Here is a 17,500-nt window from a genome sequence, read left to right on the forward strand (position 1 = left end):
AAAGGAAAAGGAGGGTGTATCTCTCTCTCTCTCTCTCTCTCTCTCTCTCTCTCTCTCTCTCTCTCTCTCTATATATATATATTATAAATATATAATATATATATATATATAATATATATATATATATATATGTATGTATGTATATGATGTATATGTGTGTGTGTGTACTTGTGCATGTGTACAGAACTTGAGATTGTCTGTAAAAGCTTCATTTGTAGATGTGAAGACCAATAATGATCAGAAAATAGAGGGGTATCTACAAGGATTATCAAAGTATATTATTAAAGATTAAATAACTGTTCGCTTATATGTAAGCAAAACTGGCAAAGGTGACTCTTAGAATAATGGAGGATGGTAGGATATTGACTGATGAAATAAATAATAAGCATACGGCGATTGATAGAGATCCACCACTAACTGTATCATTGACACTATTTTGGATTTTTTTCCGCCTTCCATCTTTTGGTGTGAACGGTACAAGGTCAGTTTTAATCTCCGGGACAGGAAATTCCCTTTAATACTTTACGAACTCAGACAGCCGACGTCTCCGTGTGCGATCTAGCGTTTAGGCTATCGAACTTCTTATGGGCTTAACCTGGTTTTTCTGCAAAGTTTGGAACTTTCCAGGTATCACTGACACGTTGAGAATTTGAAGACTAAAATAAGTTAGAAAACGTCGACACTAAGGTAAGATATTAACTTCTGAAAGAGATATAACACGTAATAATAATCTTCATGAAAAAAACCATTACTTATCAATTGCAAATATTTGTTTTTGACTATTGATTCCATTTCCCCCAATATGGGTGGGCGGCTCCAAAGGTTAACGGGAAAATCACTGTTGTCCACAGTGTTTATCTTTATGAAATGGATCTCTTGCAACTTGTTGGCAGCCCTCTCATCCCTCCCTCTCTCCTCTCTCTCTCTCTCTCTCTCTCTCTCTCTCTCTCTCTCTCTCTCTCACACACACACACACTTTGCAACACCTCTCTTAGATGAACTCTTGGGATATCTTGATTCTAAGTCAAGTCCTTCAAGAGCATCTTCTGTGGCAACCTTTTCTCACCGTGACTGCGTCTACCTACCAAAATTTGTATGGTATACCCACACTTCAGCAACCATGAACCAAAACCATACATACCCACGCTGTCTGATCCATCTTTTTACCTGTGCTCACCTCCTATTTACCCCCATTTCGTGTCTAGGTCTCCCTCGCCCTGTAAAACCCTTGTTATTTTTGACATTGTTTCTTATGCCCTCACATTGATCTTCAATGACCACACTCCATTTCTACTTGGAGGGTCGTTCATTCCCTGATGTATTTCAGACACTTGTCGCATCGATTCTGCTGCCTTTCCTTTTCTTTCTTTCTTCACTTATTCAGCATCTTACCTTTTGCTCTAGTCCTGCTACCAATTATTGTATTTATTTCCTCAAAGGCACATATTAAAAACACACCCATTCCTTCACAGTCCTTAATAGCATTTTCTTTATATTGTTCTCGCTTCCATTTTTTTTCTTTTTTTTGCCTCTTAGGAATACTTCAACAGTATTTTCTCAGAGATTGTAGTTGCAGTCTTCATCATCAGCAAATTTAGTATCATGAAATGATATCAGCTGCGGCATATTCCAAACGCTGCATCCTTCCTTATCGCATAATCTTTTAAGCGTTGTTTTCGTGTCCACTCTTTCATCTCTGTCAATACCCCATCCACGGAAATATTAAAGGCACTGCATAGCTTACAAGGGGTAAAATGTTATTAAATATACCTGGATAAAATGGTAGTACTGATAAGGCAACTATTTGTTTAACAGCTTTAAGAATAAAAGGAAAAACCTCATGTTATAATTATGAGCATAGCGGAGGTTCACGATGGTGCTGAGAGATGTCTACGTAGGGTAGGGGTAATGTTTAGAGTAGTTAAAGAGTTAAAGTTTAAATGACTTAGATTAATTATAAAAGTTTTAATGATGTCCGAGCCGCTGGATTGGTGAATGAGTGAGCACAGAGAGTGGAAGGTTAGACCTCCTTGACTCTTCAAAATTGTGATGACGTAATGATCCAAGTTGGGGTAGGAACCAGAGACGTTGTTGGTAAGAAAATAGATCTTTAATGGCCGATGTTTGCTGATGATACAGTGTTAGTTGGTGATAGTGAGAAGAATATGCATACACTTTTTATTTTAGTAAAGAATTTTAAAGTATATACCTGTAATAGGAGAGCTTGAAAATTAACGTTTGCGAAACCCAATGGAAGAAAAGAAATAGAAAAATTAATATCATTAATGTGTTGTATGGTGGCATGGTGGGAAAATAGGTAGGTTGAAATTAATTGAAGCAGGCAGACAACGATAATTTCTTCAATGATTTTTTTACAGAAGTGCATTGATAAAGGAAGCAAAGGTTCGAATGCATGATGACATTATTGATCCATTAATCCTTCATGGGTACTGAAAGTCACTGGGCGGGTCAGAAGGGGACTGTATTTATTTTTGGGAAAGGTTAGTGGGTTTCCACACACACACACACACACACACACACACACACACATATATATATATATATATATATATATATATATATATATATGTATAAAGATAAATGCCACGAAGGAAAAATAAAAATAAACGAAGGAGTCTGCAAGATCTTTCGGCTTTAAAAGCCCTTTACTGAGCAGATACTGACAAAAATACGAGAAAAGACAATACAAGAAGGTTCGTATAACTGACAGATAGGGATTATAAAGGGATTAGTACCTAGAATCCGACACACCTGGAAGATAAGAAACCTTCCCAAACAAGCATAAACAATGGGTGCAATTAAAGGTTTAAGACAATCATCTCAGATACAATCTTAAGACAATTAAAGGATTATAGGTGACTGATTTTTATTTAAGTCAGTAATTATATCTTTGAGGTCATTCTTAAACATGTTACAGATACAAGGGTCTAAATGAAAAAAGGCCACGACTAACATTGAAATTACAATGAAAAGTAAGTTGTATTAAAGCAGATTCTAAAAGATTTCGTGATAAGACATCTCTTGACCATGCAATTACTGAACTATCAATCCAAATTAATTCGGTGGTTGTTTTTCACTTAAATGTATAAATAATGCATTAGATTTTGCCAGTTTTTACAGAGTATTTATGCTGGCTTAGCCTTACTTCTAAGCCTTTGCTGGACTGTCTGAGATAGAATGAGGGACAATCCATACATGGAATTTTATAGATTATGTTGTTGCTTTCTCTGGGACAATTCAATTTTATTAACATTCTTTTTAGTGTGTTATTATAGGAAAAAAACAAGGTTGACATTAAAAGCTTGTAAACAATGGTTTAATGGTTTCAAATCCGTTAAAATAAGGCAAACTGAGAATGTTCTTAGAATTTTCTTTCTGTGTGTTATTTACAGTATAAAACTTTTTGTGGGCTTTATTATAACAAATGTTCTAATATATGTGAAGGATAGCATAAATCTTTCCCTATTTTTCTTATGTATTCAATTTCTTGATCCAAATATTGTGGGACTGACAATTCGCAACGCTCATAAAAACATAGAGGAAAAAATTGATATTTTTATATTAAGATGGTGGCCTGAGAAGAAATGAACATAAGTTAAGTTGTTAGTCGGTTTCCTATAAATACTGAATTTACATTGAAATGGTTCTCTATGTATCAAAACGTCTAAGAAAGGGAGGCAATTGTCTTTTTTCTAATTCTAGAGTAAACTTAATCGATGGTACCTGGTTATTTAATTTAGAGAGTAAACATCATTTACATCAATACCGACAGGAAGAACAGCTAAACAATCATCAACGTAACGATACCACTTTACAGGAATATGAATGATATTAGGTAAGTAGCGTTTTTCAAAGAATTCCATATACAGGTTTGAGAGCAATGGTGATAAAGGATTTCCCATTGCCATGCCAAAAATTTGTTGATAAAATTCACCATTGAATATAAACTTACAATCACAAATGCACAAACTCGTGAGTGAAATAATGTGACCTTATAGGTGGAGGTAATTCATGCTGAGTTAGTTCATTACTAAGATATTCTTAAAATAGAGTCTATAGGGACTTTAGTAAAAAGAGAACATACGTCAAAACTAACGAATCTATCAGTAGGGCAAAGAGCAATTTTGTTTAATTTATCAACTAAATCTAGAGAATTATATATATGAGAATCGGAGATGGTTCCAAGTAACGGGGACAAGATCTTAGTGATATATTTCGAGAGTTTATATGAAATTGAACCAACAGTACTGATAATAGGCCGCATAGGGTTATTTTCTTTGTGCGTTTTGACTAATCCATATAGGTAAGGTAGCGAAGGAGATTTGACTGACAATTTGCCTAATAGTTCTGTTTTATCTTTAAGGATACTTTTCACTATGCTATTGAAGTTTTTTATGACTTGATCAAGAGGATTTTTTGTTAGTTTTTTATAAGTCACATCATCATCCAGTAGGGCTTGCATACGTGATATGTAGTCAGCTTTATCTAAAATTACTATACTATTTGACTTATCAGCTTTTGTAATGTGGATAGTATTGTCCTTTTTAAGATCGGTCAAACTTTTCTTATAGCGAGCAGGGAAGTTACTTTCATGCTTAACATTGGCAGCTCCGTAAACAATACCTTTATCATGTCAACATGATTTGAGGAAGATCACAATATTTTTCAAATTTACTTAGGGATGACCCAATCATTAAAGCAGAAGGTCTACTTGTTGCAAAGAAAGATAAACCATATCCAAGGGCACTCACAACATTTTCACTTATTGTTTACTAGATAAGTTAACAACACAATCTTGACGTGCACAATTAGTCCAATCACTGCTATCAATAAGATTTTTTAGTTTTCTGTCGAGTTTCCCCTTTTCAGGGCATCTGTAGTCCTACGTAGTTTTCGTAAATTTCCCGTCGCAGCGAGTCCTTCCAATCAGCCGGGATGGAATGATTGAAAGAGATCCTTGTTCTTTCCAGTTCCTTGAATTTTTCTTTCTCTTCTTGCTTGGCGGCTGCTATGTGCTGTTTCAACATCATGGCACTAAATTCATTGAATGGGTGATTGTCATATCTTCTTAGACGGCGTGGCAGCAAGGATTTAGGGAGCACTTGTTCAGAAAGGCATTCTTCAGGAACTTAAGACGAATTCTGGTTGAATGTGCAGCCACAAGAGACTTGGAGAAGGTAGTGACAAACACATCTCAAAAGAGGAAACAGGATAGCGAAAGTAAACGTGGCCCTCATTATGTATAACTGAAAAATACAATACAAGAAGGTTCGTATAACTGACAGATAGGGTATTATAAAGGGGTTAGTACCTAGAATCCGGCAAAAATCTAATGCATTATTTATTCATTTAAGTGAAAACAACCACCGAATTAATTGGATTGATAGTTCAGTAATTGCATGGTCAAGAGATGTCTTATCACGAAATCTTTTAGAATCTGCTTTAATACAACTTACTTTTCATTGTAATTTCAATGTTAGTCGTGCCTTTTTCATTTAGACCCTTGTATCTGTAACATGTTTACAAGAATGACCTCAAGATATAATAACTGACTTAAATAAAAATCAGTTGCCTTAGAGTTATTAAAAATTTTGTTGTAATGTATGTCTGTCATGTTTTGTGAATATGGTTTTGTTTACCAAGTTCCGAATAGCTGTCACCTATAATCCTTTAATTGTCTTGAGATTGTATCTGAGATGATTGTCTTAAACCTTTAATTGCACCCATTGTTTATGCTTGTTTGGGAAGGTTTCTTATCTTCCAGGTGTGTCGGATTCTAGGTACTAATCCCTTTATAATCCCTATCTGTCAGTTATACGAACCTTCTTGTATTGTCTTTTTCTCGTATTTTTGTCAGTATCTGCCTCAGTAAGGGCTTTTAAAGCCGAAAGATCTTGCAGACTCCTTCGTTTATTTTTCCTTTGTGGCATTTATCTTTATTTTATGGATTTATCACGTTCCTAACTTTCGTGATTCAGTTATACTATATATATGTCTATATATACACTCACTCACACACACGCACACACACACACACACACACACACACACACACACACACACATATATTAATATATATATATATATATATATATATATATATATATATGTGTGTGTGTGTGTGTGTGTCTATACACACAGCGCAAACACACACACATACACATACACACACACATATATCTGTAACATAGAAGAGGGGGATTTGCTATGAGATATTTTGAATAATATAATGTGATGTGCTATGACGTTTCTTAGAATGTAGAGAATCAGCAATTTAACTTCCTTAGATACAGAGTGGTCCGAGCGACAGCTTATGAATGCTTTCACAGCTTTCTTCGAGGTGGTATGATCAAGTCTGCTGGTTTAGCAAATCAGTGCCTTCGTCCTGTCGCCATGAGAGCTATGCAGAGGTGACTTTGAAATTGGTTTCTAGCAGTTACCTGGGGCATGGAGTTTGAACGTCGTGAACAATGTTCTTACGTATGTGTGCGAGCCTCCCAAGCCTACCCCCCCCCCCCCCCCCCCCACCCCCCCCCCCCCCCCCCCCCCCGACATAATGAAAGTCATTGTTATCCATGAAGGCGAGACTATTTGCAGAAAGAAGGCAAGGCCAGGATGGCCTCTGCGAACAGTATTTGTGTTCAGTGACAGTGCGTACTGGCTGACACGGGTGAGTGTAATATATTTGTTTTTGCCAAAGTGTGGCTGGATTATATTTGAATATTTATTTCAGAGATAACCTGTTTATGTGATCTTTTGATTATGTTCTCGGGCTTATCAGAGTGTTCTCCTGTCTCCTAACAGGTGATTCTATAATGAGGGGGAATCGATCTGGAGGAGGGGAACTATTTTCTGGAGAAGAGTGTGATTATTCATTGGAGAAATGGTGTTGACTAATTACTGTGTAGACTGTTAGATTGCCGAGGGTTATCTGAGTTATTTGGGCTTTGAGTTAACATTCCAATTAGTCATTCTGTTAAGAATCTGAGTTATTCAGTTAATACTTTGCTTTTAAATAAATGCATAATTTTGTAAGTTCCGACTCTGATTTGATGACCTAGATAATGTAGGGGAGGTATATCAAGAGAGAGAATTGTTGCCAGTCGAGAGAGAGGAGAGAGAGAGAGAGAGAGAGAGAGAGAGAGAGGGGGGGGGGGGAGGGGAAGAGACTGTTGGGTATCAGGAGAGAGAGAGAGAAAATGTTTTACCAATACTGGTTGCCTGCCGCTCTTGGCCTGTCGCTACCATTTAGAATAACGAAATAATAGTCATCTCGTTATTATTTATATATATATATATATATATATATATATATATATATATATATATATATATATATATATATATATGTGTGTGTGTGTGTGTGTTTGTGTGCTGTGTGTATAGACAAAATTACAGCCAAGAAAGAAAAAATGATACGATGAGATGCTAAGTACTTCCGTCTTATTACAAAAACAAGAGAGTTAATATATGGTGGGTATAAATGTTGAGGGCATACAAAAAGGTTTGGAGGGAGATCACAAAACGGACAACAGATTAACATCGAAATTTACCTGTGGGTAATCCTCTTTATTCTATCCTTCAAATCCTTCTGGAGCATCTGTTTTATTACAGCGTCATAAGAAAATAATCCAGGGCTTAACTTAAGATTATTCTCCCAGGTCAACTGAATCATAACAGATTCCTGGAAATAGTTAAATAGCTTCATTACTTTGTAATATTACTTTGCATTGCGTCCAATTTATTCTGTGGGACTTTTCACTTGGATGCAAAAATAGAGCACTATTAGTCTGACCTGTTCTTACTGAATATTTCTTTTGGTTTACCTGGTAATTCATTCTTTACTGGTCTGGCCTAAGTAGAATATATTAATCCGTTGACCGCTCTGCGATATATATATTGTGACGTTTATAGATCTCTTCTTCTTCCCAGTAATTAATTAATTAGTTTGATTTGGAAAATGGCAGCCATTTCCTCCAAATATCAGCTGATTTTTAGTAAACGCAGGAAAACCAAAACCCACCAGCCAGAGATAGGGGGTCTAATATTTGGGGATTGGGGGAAAATAGACTCTTGTCAGCTTTAGGGACGTATCTAAAAGGGAAGGATGTAGGCAGACTGGTACTTCTTAGACCTATATCTTAAGCTCTTTTTTCCTGTGAACCCTCTGCTGGCTGTATGTTCTGTTTCCAGGATTTGCCCTGCTCGTGGGGGGTTAAGCTGACTCCCAACACCCAGGCAAAACACCTGCGATCTGCCCCAGTCGTCTCCAGACGTTGACCTCGGACAGACGTCCGACCACCTGCCTTCCATTTAGGCCTATCCATGGCGTTAGTGGTGGCATCCGAGCCCCCACGACCTAAACGAAACTCGAAGCCGGGCCGCCACATTTTTATAACAAAGATCCACTGAACACGACATCCAGGTACGTCTTGTGAAACAGCATATTGCCAGTCCCTTACATCCTATTATCTGTTTGATCCCCATTTTCCCAATTCAATTTCAAAAGCAAAAAGAACTCATCCCTTTGTTCCCTCTCACTGCCTCATGGCCGCATGTTTCCCTTGTGTGATCGTCCCAGACAAATGAAGTCATTGCATACCTCAGTGAAACATTAAAGTTCCTTTTCCCCAGTGTTAGAGAATAAAACAATGATAATTTGGGGCAAGAAATCCTTTTTCTTTTATCTTGTCTAATCTGGGATCCTTTTCCAGATTCCCTGAGTCATGTGTGAAGTCTGTCTGCCCGCAAGTGTTGCATTCCCGCAAGATTATGAAACCCTTTTCCAACACTTTTCCAATTTCCATTTTGAGCCAGCTATTATCCATTTGTGAGAGATTATATGGGTCCACGTGGGGACCAATAGCATTTACTTTTCTCCAGGTCAGTACAAGCCTTTTGTAAATAAATAGCTGTAAAGTATTTAGCTGAGTTTCTGGCGACCTGTTCCTCTAGAGTAAATATTCACTATAAATCAGTTATACGGTAAGTTCAAGTAATTTCGCCTTGTTCTCCCTCAATTATTTCTGTTTACGTATCGAGCCTCTCTCAAGGCCGGGCTCATATGTAAAATTGGCGACCTTGCCAGGATACTGGCTTGTAAATCGAGTAAAAATGATGACTGCTTGCCAACATCGAATCAGGGCTTGCTTTAAAAAAGCTTGTAAATCGCGTTATCCCTTGTAAAATGAATGTAAATGTTTTTCAAAGCGAAAAAAACAAAGCACACTTGCAGGGAAAGACACACACTGGCTCACGGTAAGGTTATACCTTTTCTTTAATATGGAATTATTTTATAATCCAATGGTTAGCTTAGGTACGTTTAAGTATTTTTATTACGAAGTGTTTTAAATAAGTGTTAAGTGAGAAATATTATTATATTGTAACGGCCAGAGCGCCGAGCGAATTCTGTTATTTTGTAAATCGCATTGTTCTCGCCTGACGAGACAGAGCACGTGTATTAGAAAGATGCCAGAAAGTACCAGATCAAACTAGGAAGTGCTTTGCCAGGGTTTATTGTTGTGTAGAAAGCCTAGCTAGTTAGGAGTGTTTTACTAATAGTTACGGCAAAAGAAGTGTACAATTCTTTTGTCTGTGATATGTTAGGGAATTCATTTTAACGTAGGTTTCATTCCAAGTGTTGGTAACCGCTTAGCTCTCAGCTTAATTAAGCTGAGCGTACACGCTCTCCCAAGTAAGCTTCGCGCAGGCGCTCTCCCAGCCAACTTTTGGTTCTCACAAAGCGGCAGCCATGTTTTATCCCTTTAAGCATTATCTCAACGATTTAAGCAAAGTAGCGTAAGTCTTGAAAGTTTAACGTAAATAATATTAATCTCGGTACTAGTATCTATCGTTCTGCCAGAGAAATTAACGTAATTCGCCTTGAATAAGAAATTTGAATTTCATGTGTGTAATTCGCCTTCGCGTTTACAGGGAATCAGCTGATTCGCCATCGCTGCACCCACTCTGCTAGCCCGCGCTACCCAACCCGCTCACACGTTTCACCTAGCATCGTTCACTCGCTCGCTGAGCGAAAGTTTCATTTCCTTTCGTACTAAACGTAACCTTTTCCATTTACAAATGTTTGCCTACATTTCAGCTTAAAATCCTTACCGTCGTTTCACTTGTCCCAAGAACCTAGTATCATTACGTAAAGTTAACGTAAATCTTAAAAGTAGAGTAATTCACAAGAATTGTTAACGTAAAACGCGTCTTTGTGAATTTCATATTTAAACGCAAATCATTTCATAATCGCAAGCCGCTACCTGTAACGAAAAATCGTTCATCGCTAGTGCGTTATCGTTTTCATAAACCTTATTCAAAATAATTCTTCATTACACGTTAACGTAAGTAAAAATCGTTTAACGCAAATTGTGTTGTATTAACTAACAATACTAGTAGTTCAAATAAATACAAGGGAGTTCATTCCTATATAATTTTCACCCTCTCCGAGAGAGAGAGAGAGAGAGAGAGAGAGAGAGAGAGAGAGAGAGAGAGAGAGAGAGAACCCATTATTCACGAAGCCAAGATTACTACGTTCATTACTTATAGCATGCAGAACTAACATTATTTTAGTCTCTTGTGTCTTTATTTACACTGAGCGTGATACGTACGCGCCTGTGTCCATTGCAGTTTGCAAGTATTTATTTCATTTATCGAGTACTTCAGCGAGGGACTGAGCATTTCTAAAATTACCACTACCTGTCGTTGCCCGAGTGGTCTTTTCATTTTCTCTTATCACAAAAGACTTGCGTATACCGCAAGCACAAACCGCACAGTGTGCCACCGCAACCTTCATTACTTCCATCAAGGAAGTCGCTCCCAGTCTAGGACTGGCCACCACCAGTGCACTTCAGGTCTTACCATTTTACAGTGCCACTAATTCTTGACACTGTCCATCGACTGGCTGCTGAAGTACTCCACCTTTACTTCTCTCCTCCACCATTACACTCTGCCCCGAACAGAGTACCATTTCACTTCAGTATATTTAAGTATACTGCATGTAGTGTCCGGGACACACCAGCACGATACCAGTGCTCCAAGGAACGCCTCCATAAGTGCCTTGCACCTGTATTGGACCTACAGGTAGCCCATTCCAGCGTCTCCCAAGTTGGGAACGCCCTTAAGTGTGACGTACGCCGCACACTCCATTGATTTTCCGCCTCATCAGAAGGTGCCATTCCAGAAGTGCCACCAACTTACGGGACACTTCCCAAGTGCCACAGAGCACCCAGTCTTTTCAGACTTTTTTTTTACCACGTCGCAGAACACATATCCAAGTGAGTGCCACATTACCCAGTAGGCACTCCCACTCCATCCATTACCCTTCCTGGCCATTATTTTCAACTTTATCAGAGCCTCTACTGCAGCCTAAGGGAAATGTCTTCCCCTGCTTCCCATGACTTCTTTGCCATAGAGCTAGAGAAGCTCCAAATCCTCATAACTCTGGGCAAGGAGGCCGGTTACACTGGACCAGCACTTGACCAGTGGATGAAGGCGCAGCAGGATGCCGCACGCCTACAAGAAAGGGAAGAAAGAGAAAACAAGAGAAAAGCCAGAGAAGCAGAAAGGAAGACATGTAAAGAAGAGAGAAAGCATGAGCTAGCTCTCAAGGAACTCGAAATCAAGCGGCAGAAGGCCCGTAAGGAGAGTATCTTAGCTCCAGCCACTCTGCCAGCTTCCAGCCCTGCACCCACTGTCTCTCTTAGTCCCGCCGTCTCTGGTCAGCCTGACATCTTTTCTATTTGTGAGCCTGGTCCTGATCCAGTGCCCGAGATAGAAATTCCTGCCGCATCCTGCCAGCCTTTTACCATTTTACCGCCTACCTCCTCCCTTTGGGAAGAGGCTAAAGACCACCAGTTAACCCCTGGACTTGCTTCCGAGGGTGATTCAACGGAGGTTTCCTTGACCTCCCACCTACCTCAAATCACTACAAGCCAGAGGACTCTTCACCTGTGCCAGAGCACATGCCAGCCTTGGTGGACTCCACAGATTCGCAACCTGTGGGGTCCATCTCGGCCATACCGTCCAGTGCCACGGGAAGAGGGTTCTTGGAACAAGTTCTGCCGAGACTGTGGCCGCAAGGGTCACATGTATGCCAACTATGGAGGGTGCGCAAATTTTAATATTCCTGCCATCGCAATGGCCATCACCAATTCTTCCTCACTAGGACCCCCGGCTAAGGGCCCTATAACCGTTGCACCCCTCCAAAGCCATTATCCGCCAAGCCACGTCAGAGCCTACGACAACTCTGGCGCTCAAATCTCCCTGATACGGGAAGATCGAATCCCTCGAGGGGCTAATGTCGATAGACGTCACTTGATCACCATTGAAGGTATCAACCATATCAAAGTTGATCCTTCGCCGACCATAACAATTGAGGAGCACCAGACCTAATTTCTCCAAAGTATGTACTCTTGCAGTTGCAAGCTACATCCCAGGAGGTTACGACCTCCTCCTAGGGCAAGACATGAAGTCTCCCTCGCATTCCAAAAAGCCTAGGGGTCCTAACCCCACGTCAAATCACTCCAAAGCAAGGAGTCATCGAAATTCTACTTCCTCCAGGAAGTACGTCCACCAACAGTCTCCCCCGTTACCAAGGAGGGAGATTGATCATGCACAGTTCCGTTGCAAAACCTGCAACGTATTAGGGCACTCCACAAATTGGCCTAGATGCCCTAGCCGACTCCCAGCAGTGGACACTGTCCATTTTCCACAAGGCTTAGCCTTCCAAAAGAGACAGGAGCCTCTGTCTCCCATTTCCAAGGGCACGCTGAGAGGTATTGCACCTCCGGTACCCATCACAGGTCCAGTCGACCTCAACACTCTGCCAGTGTCACTTGGCAGCACTGAGCAGTGCCAAGCTCCGTCCAGCCTGGACGTAGAGCCACCACAGAACTTGACCTCTGTGCCTGGCCCTGAGCTAGCGCTGCCGCCTAACCTAATCAGGGATCCTCCTACAGGAGATCCTCCAACAGGCATGGAGCTTACCGCAGCCCATGGCCAATCTCCAGCCCATAATTCTTCTTCAGCCTCACCTCTGTCGCCCGAGGATGAACCTCCGGCAGACCTTACCTTCATACCTTCATACCTCCTCTGGAAAACCAGGAACTGCCCGACACGGAGTCAGCCTGGAGTTTTCCCCTTACGGCGGCTGTCGCAGCAGCTGAAGTGAGGGCCTCCCCTGCAGTAGGTTCCACCTCTACGACGGTTGCTGCAGATACCGAAGTAGGGTGTTCTCCTGTGAATCCCTCAGGCTACCACTGCCGCTGCTCCTGACGGCGTTTCTGGCCTTACCCCAGAGTCGGTGCCTCCGTCTACTCCTGGGACTGGTATAGCCAGGTCCTGGAGGAATAAGAAGAAGAAGAAGGGACGTAACAAATCATTAACACACTAACCAAAGAGCCACATGCTCTCCTTGACACCTGTGCCCGAGGTACAGTGTCGCATTCAATTGCAGAGTGATCCTGGCACTTACCCAGAGAAGGTAGCCAGCCTGATCTCTGCAAGGTAAACTAACCCTCTACCCCTAAATTGTGATACTAACACTCATGTAAATGTCATAATTACCTCATTGCATTTCCATCCTGGCACTCCACTAACCATTCATCATCCTCATGCATCATTACCTCACCTCATGTATTTTAACAATTCCGGCGACACATTACAGCTGTGCGTACAACACTCTGGAATTATTGCGTCTCGAATTAACTGTAATGAGTAGGTTAGGCTAATGATTTAGTACTAGGGCACTAGGGTAGTAGCAAGTAGAATTTTCAAGTAACCTTATCTAGGGGTAGAGTAGACTGTCGTCACATACAACCCGTAGTTATTACTTAGGTTAGACTACATTACTCCATTAAGTTAGTACACTTAGCATCTCCACCTATAAGTTAGGTAGGCCACTGAAGTTAGCTGTATCGCTGCTCTAAAAACTTCAAGTTAGAGTAGGAGAACTGGGTAGTCGAGACGATCAACTTATTTAAGCCAAGACCTTCACGCCCGAAAGGGAGTGAATGCCTTCTTAACAGGGGGAGCTATGACGTTTATAGATCTCTTCATCTACCCAGTAATTAATTAATTAGTTTGATTTGGAAAACGGCAGCCATTTCCTCCAAATATCAGCTGATTTTTAGTAAACGCGGGAAACCAAAACCCGCCAGCCAGAGAAAGGGGGGTCTAAGTTGGGGAAAATAGACTCTTGTCAGATTTTAGGGACGTATCTAAAAGGGAAGGATGTAGGCAGACTGGTACTTCTTAGACCTATATCTTAAGCTCTTTTTTCCTGTGAACCCTATGCTGGCTGGTATGTTCTTGTTTCCAGGATTTGCCCTGCTTGTGGGGGGTTAAGCTGACTCCCAACACCCAGGCAAACACCTGCGATCTGCCCCAGTCGTCTCCAGACGTTGACCTCGGACGGACGTCCAACCACCTGCCTTCCATTTAGGCCTATCCATGGCGTTAGTGGTACGCCGAGCCCCAGACCTAAGACGAAGCCGGGCGCCACATTTTTCTACAAAGATCCACTGAACACGACATCCAGGTACATCTTGTGAAACAGCATATTGCCAGTCCCTTACATCCTATTATCTATTTGATCCCCATTTTCCCAATTCAATTTCAAAAGCAAAAAGAACTCATCCCTTTGTTCCCTCTCACTGCCTCATGGCCGCATGTTTCCCTTGTGTGATCGTCCCAGACAAATGAAGTCATTGCATGCCTCAGTGAAACATTAAAGTTCCTTTTCCCCAGTGTTAGAGAATAAAACAATGATAATTTGGGGCAAGAAATCCTTTTTCTTTTATCTTGTCTAATCTGGGATCCTTTTCCAGATTCCCTGAGTCATGTGTGAAGTCTGTCTGCCCGCAAAAGTGTTGCATTCCCGCAAGATTATGAAACCAGCTTTTCCAATTTCCATTTTGAGCCAGCTATTATCCATTTGTGAGAGATTATATGGGTCCATGTGGGGACCAATAGCATTTACTTTTCTCCAGGCCAGTGCGAGCCTTTTGTAAATAAATAGCTGTAAAGTATTTAGCTGAGTTTCTGGCGACCTGTTCCTCCAGAGTAAATATTCACTATAAATCAGTTTTACGGTAAGTTCAAGTAATTTCACCTTGTTCTCCCTCAATTATTTCTGTTTACGTATCGAGCCTCTCTCGAGGCCGGGCTCATAACATATATATAGTATATATATATATATATATATATATATATATATATATATATATATATATATATATATATATATGTGTGTGTGTGTGTGTGTGTGTGTATATATATATATATATTATATATATATATATATATATATATATATATATATACATATATGTGTGTGTGTGTGTGTGTGTGTGTGTGTGGTGTATATATATATATATATATATATATATATATTATATATATATATATATATATATGTGTGTGCGTGGTGTGTACTTGCATGCATACATACACACAAATGTGTGTGTTGTACCTACAAAATCACTGTCAGCAGTGTGCTATCAAGGTCTAGAGCTTGTAGACACTTCCTGAGACGGAGGCAATAAATGCAATGTCAGGCAGTCCTTAGGGAAATCGAGTTTTCGGACATTTTCTGAAGATATGAATAATCTTGGTAGTTGTTTGGAACATTTGAACCACCAGTCTGAGCAATTTTGCATAAAAGACTTGAGTTCCGGGAGACATTTCATATGCGAACGGAGAAAAATATCTTGATATTTGTCCGACTCGGGATTTGAAACATGTGACCTTGATACTCGTTGTCTGACAGTTTTACTGTTATTATAAATATTTTCTTATTCATTTTTATTCTATGTATTAAATTCATTGTGTCTTTTGTTTGCAACTTTCATTTTGATGATTTTTTTACTGTCGTTTTTTGTATTTTCTTATTTATTTTTAATTTTTTAGGATATTCATTTGTGTGTGTGTGTTTTTTATGCTTTTATTTTAATAGTTTATTTTTTCTCTTTCTTAGGGTATTAATTCTTCATAAATAGAAAGTCCTTCAGACAATACGAACCTATAGTCAGATATTCAAAATAATCAGCTAAATTAACAGTAAGATAACAGTTTAGCTAATTCCTTTCCTAACCTTCTAATAACACTAATAGGATTTTCTTTTATATACGATAAACTACTGAATGGCGACAGATTTCAGTTGGAGATCATTCAGGCGAAAGAGAGGAAAAGAAAGAGAAATGTTGGAACACATCTTTTGAACAGTTTTAGATACGAGTGTTTTATAGTTATATTCTAATCATTTTCTAGCCGTTTTGTAGAGTCTCCTAATTTGTTTTATCCTCTGGTTTTGGGAATCGGTAACAAACTTGAAATGATGGATTTGAGTTATTTCTAAATAATAAAGAAATAAAAACTTCGGACCTACCACTTATGGAGTGTGTTCATATTCACTGCCAGCATATTTAAGATTTTTCCATTGAGAAATAATTGCCATATGAAATGACAAATACCTTACAAATGGTAAAGAAATATATTTTGTGAATGGTCAACGGAAAACCGACTGGTTCTTTGATATAGTTTCTGTCACTTCATTTGTGTCGAAATAAATGCTTTCTACGCAACTTAGTGTTAAGAAAATCATTTTGACGCCTGTGACGGTTGGCATATCATCTTACGCGTCAGAGACTCGATCTGCTGCGAAGAAATTCCCGTGAATATTACCATGAAAAAATATAGATGATCATACGATAAGAGTGCTATAAATATATAAGTATCGGTCTTTATGAGGGAGGAAATCGATTAATAAAAGATTGATAGTCTCATCTGCTTGGCAGTCAACCAGATAAGAAAGAGAAGTCAGACTTACAAATATTTTCCGAGTTCTTGGCGTTACTCTTTGTAATTGAAAAGACCCTTTGATGTAATGGATTACATCGACTGCAACTTCAATTGCAAAGGTTATGATATACTCGCCAGTAGAATGCCACCTTGAAGACTATTCCACTTGATCAAAGAACTGGTTTTATAAGGTTCATTGAATTAGCTTCTGCGCATCGCTAATTTGGCGTGAACAGGAATACTAGTTCTTGGTACAATGATCGTAGTAAGTGCAAAAACTTTTATTAGAATTGTTTACGAATGTATGGTTAGAATTTGCTACAAATGACGGCTTTTGGTAATTAGTCGAAAAACTGGAGTAATTTGATTTGAGTAACGTAAGATTTCTGTTAATCTGCGCATAAACTTAAATACGCCGTACAAAATATAAACTAATGCAATCCTTAGCAAACGCTATTAAAGATGCTCTGTTCAAGTGACACTTTCGTCAGCAATAAAATCATCACGTACATAATACTCACTATAGTTTACAGTGATGTAGAGTCATTTTACCAAAGCGTAAATGCAAATTTTTTGCCCTATTGAAACACCAAGATAGAAATACTTCACGGAAGTAGGTTGCCTTTAAAGTTATAACTCTCTCTCCTTTTTTTTTTCTTTTTTTTTTTTTTTTGAG

The sequence above is a fragment of the Macrobrachium nipponense genome, chromosome 5 (assembly GCF_015104395.2).
Source record: "Macrobrachium nipponense isolate FS-2020 chromosome 5, ASM1510439v2, whole genome shotgun sequence".
Lineage (NCBI taxonomy): Eukaryota > Metazoa > Arthropoda > Malacostraca > Decapoda > Palaemonidae > Macrobrachium > Macrobrachium nipponense.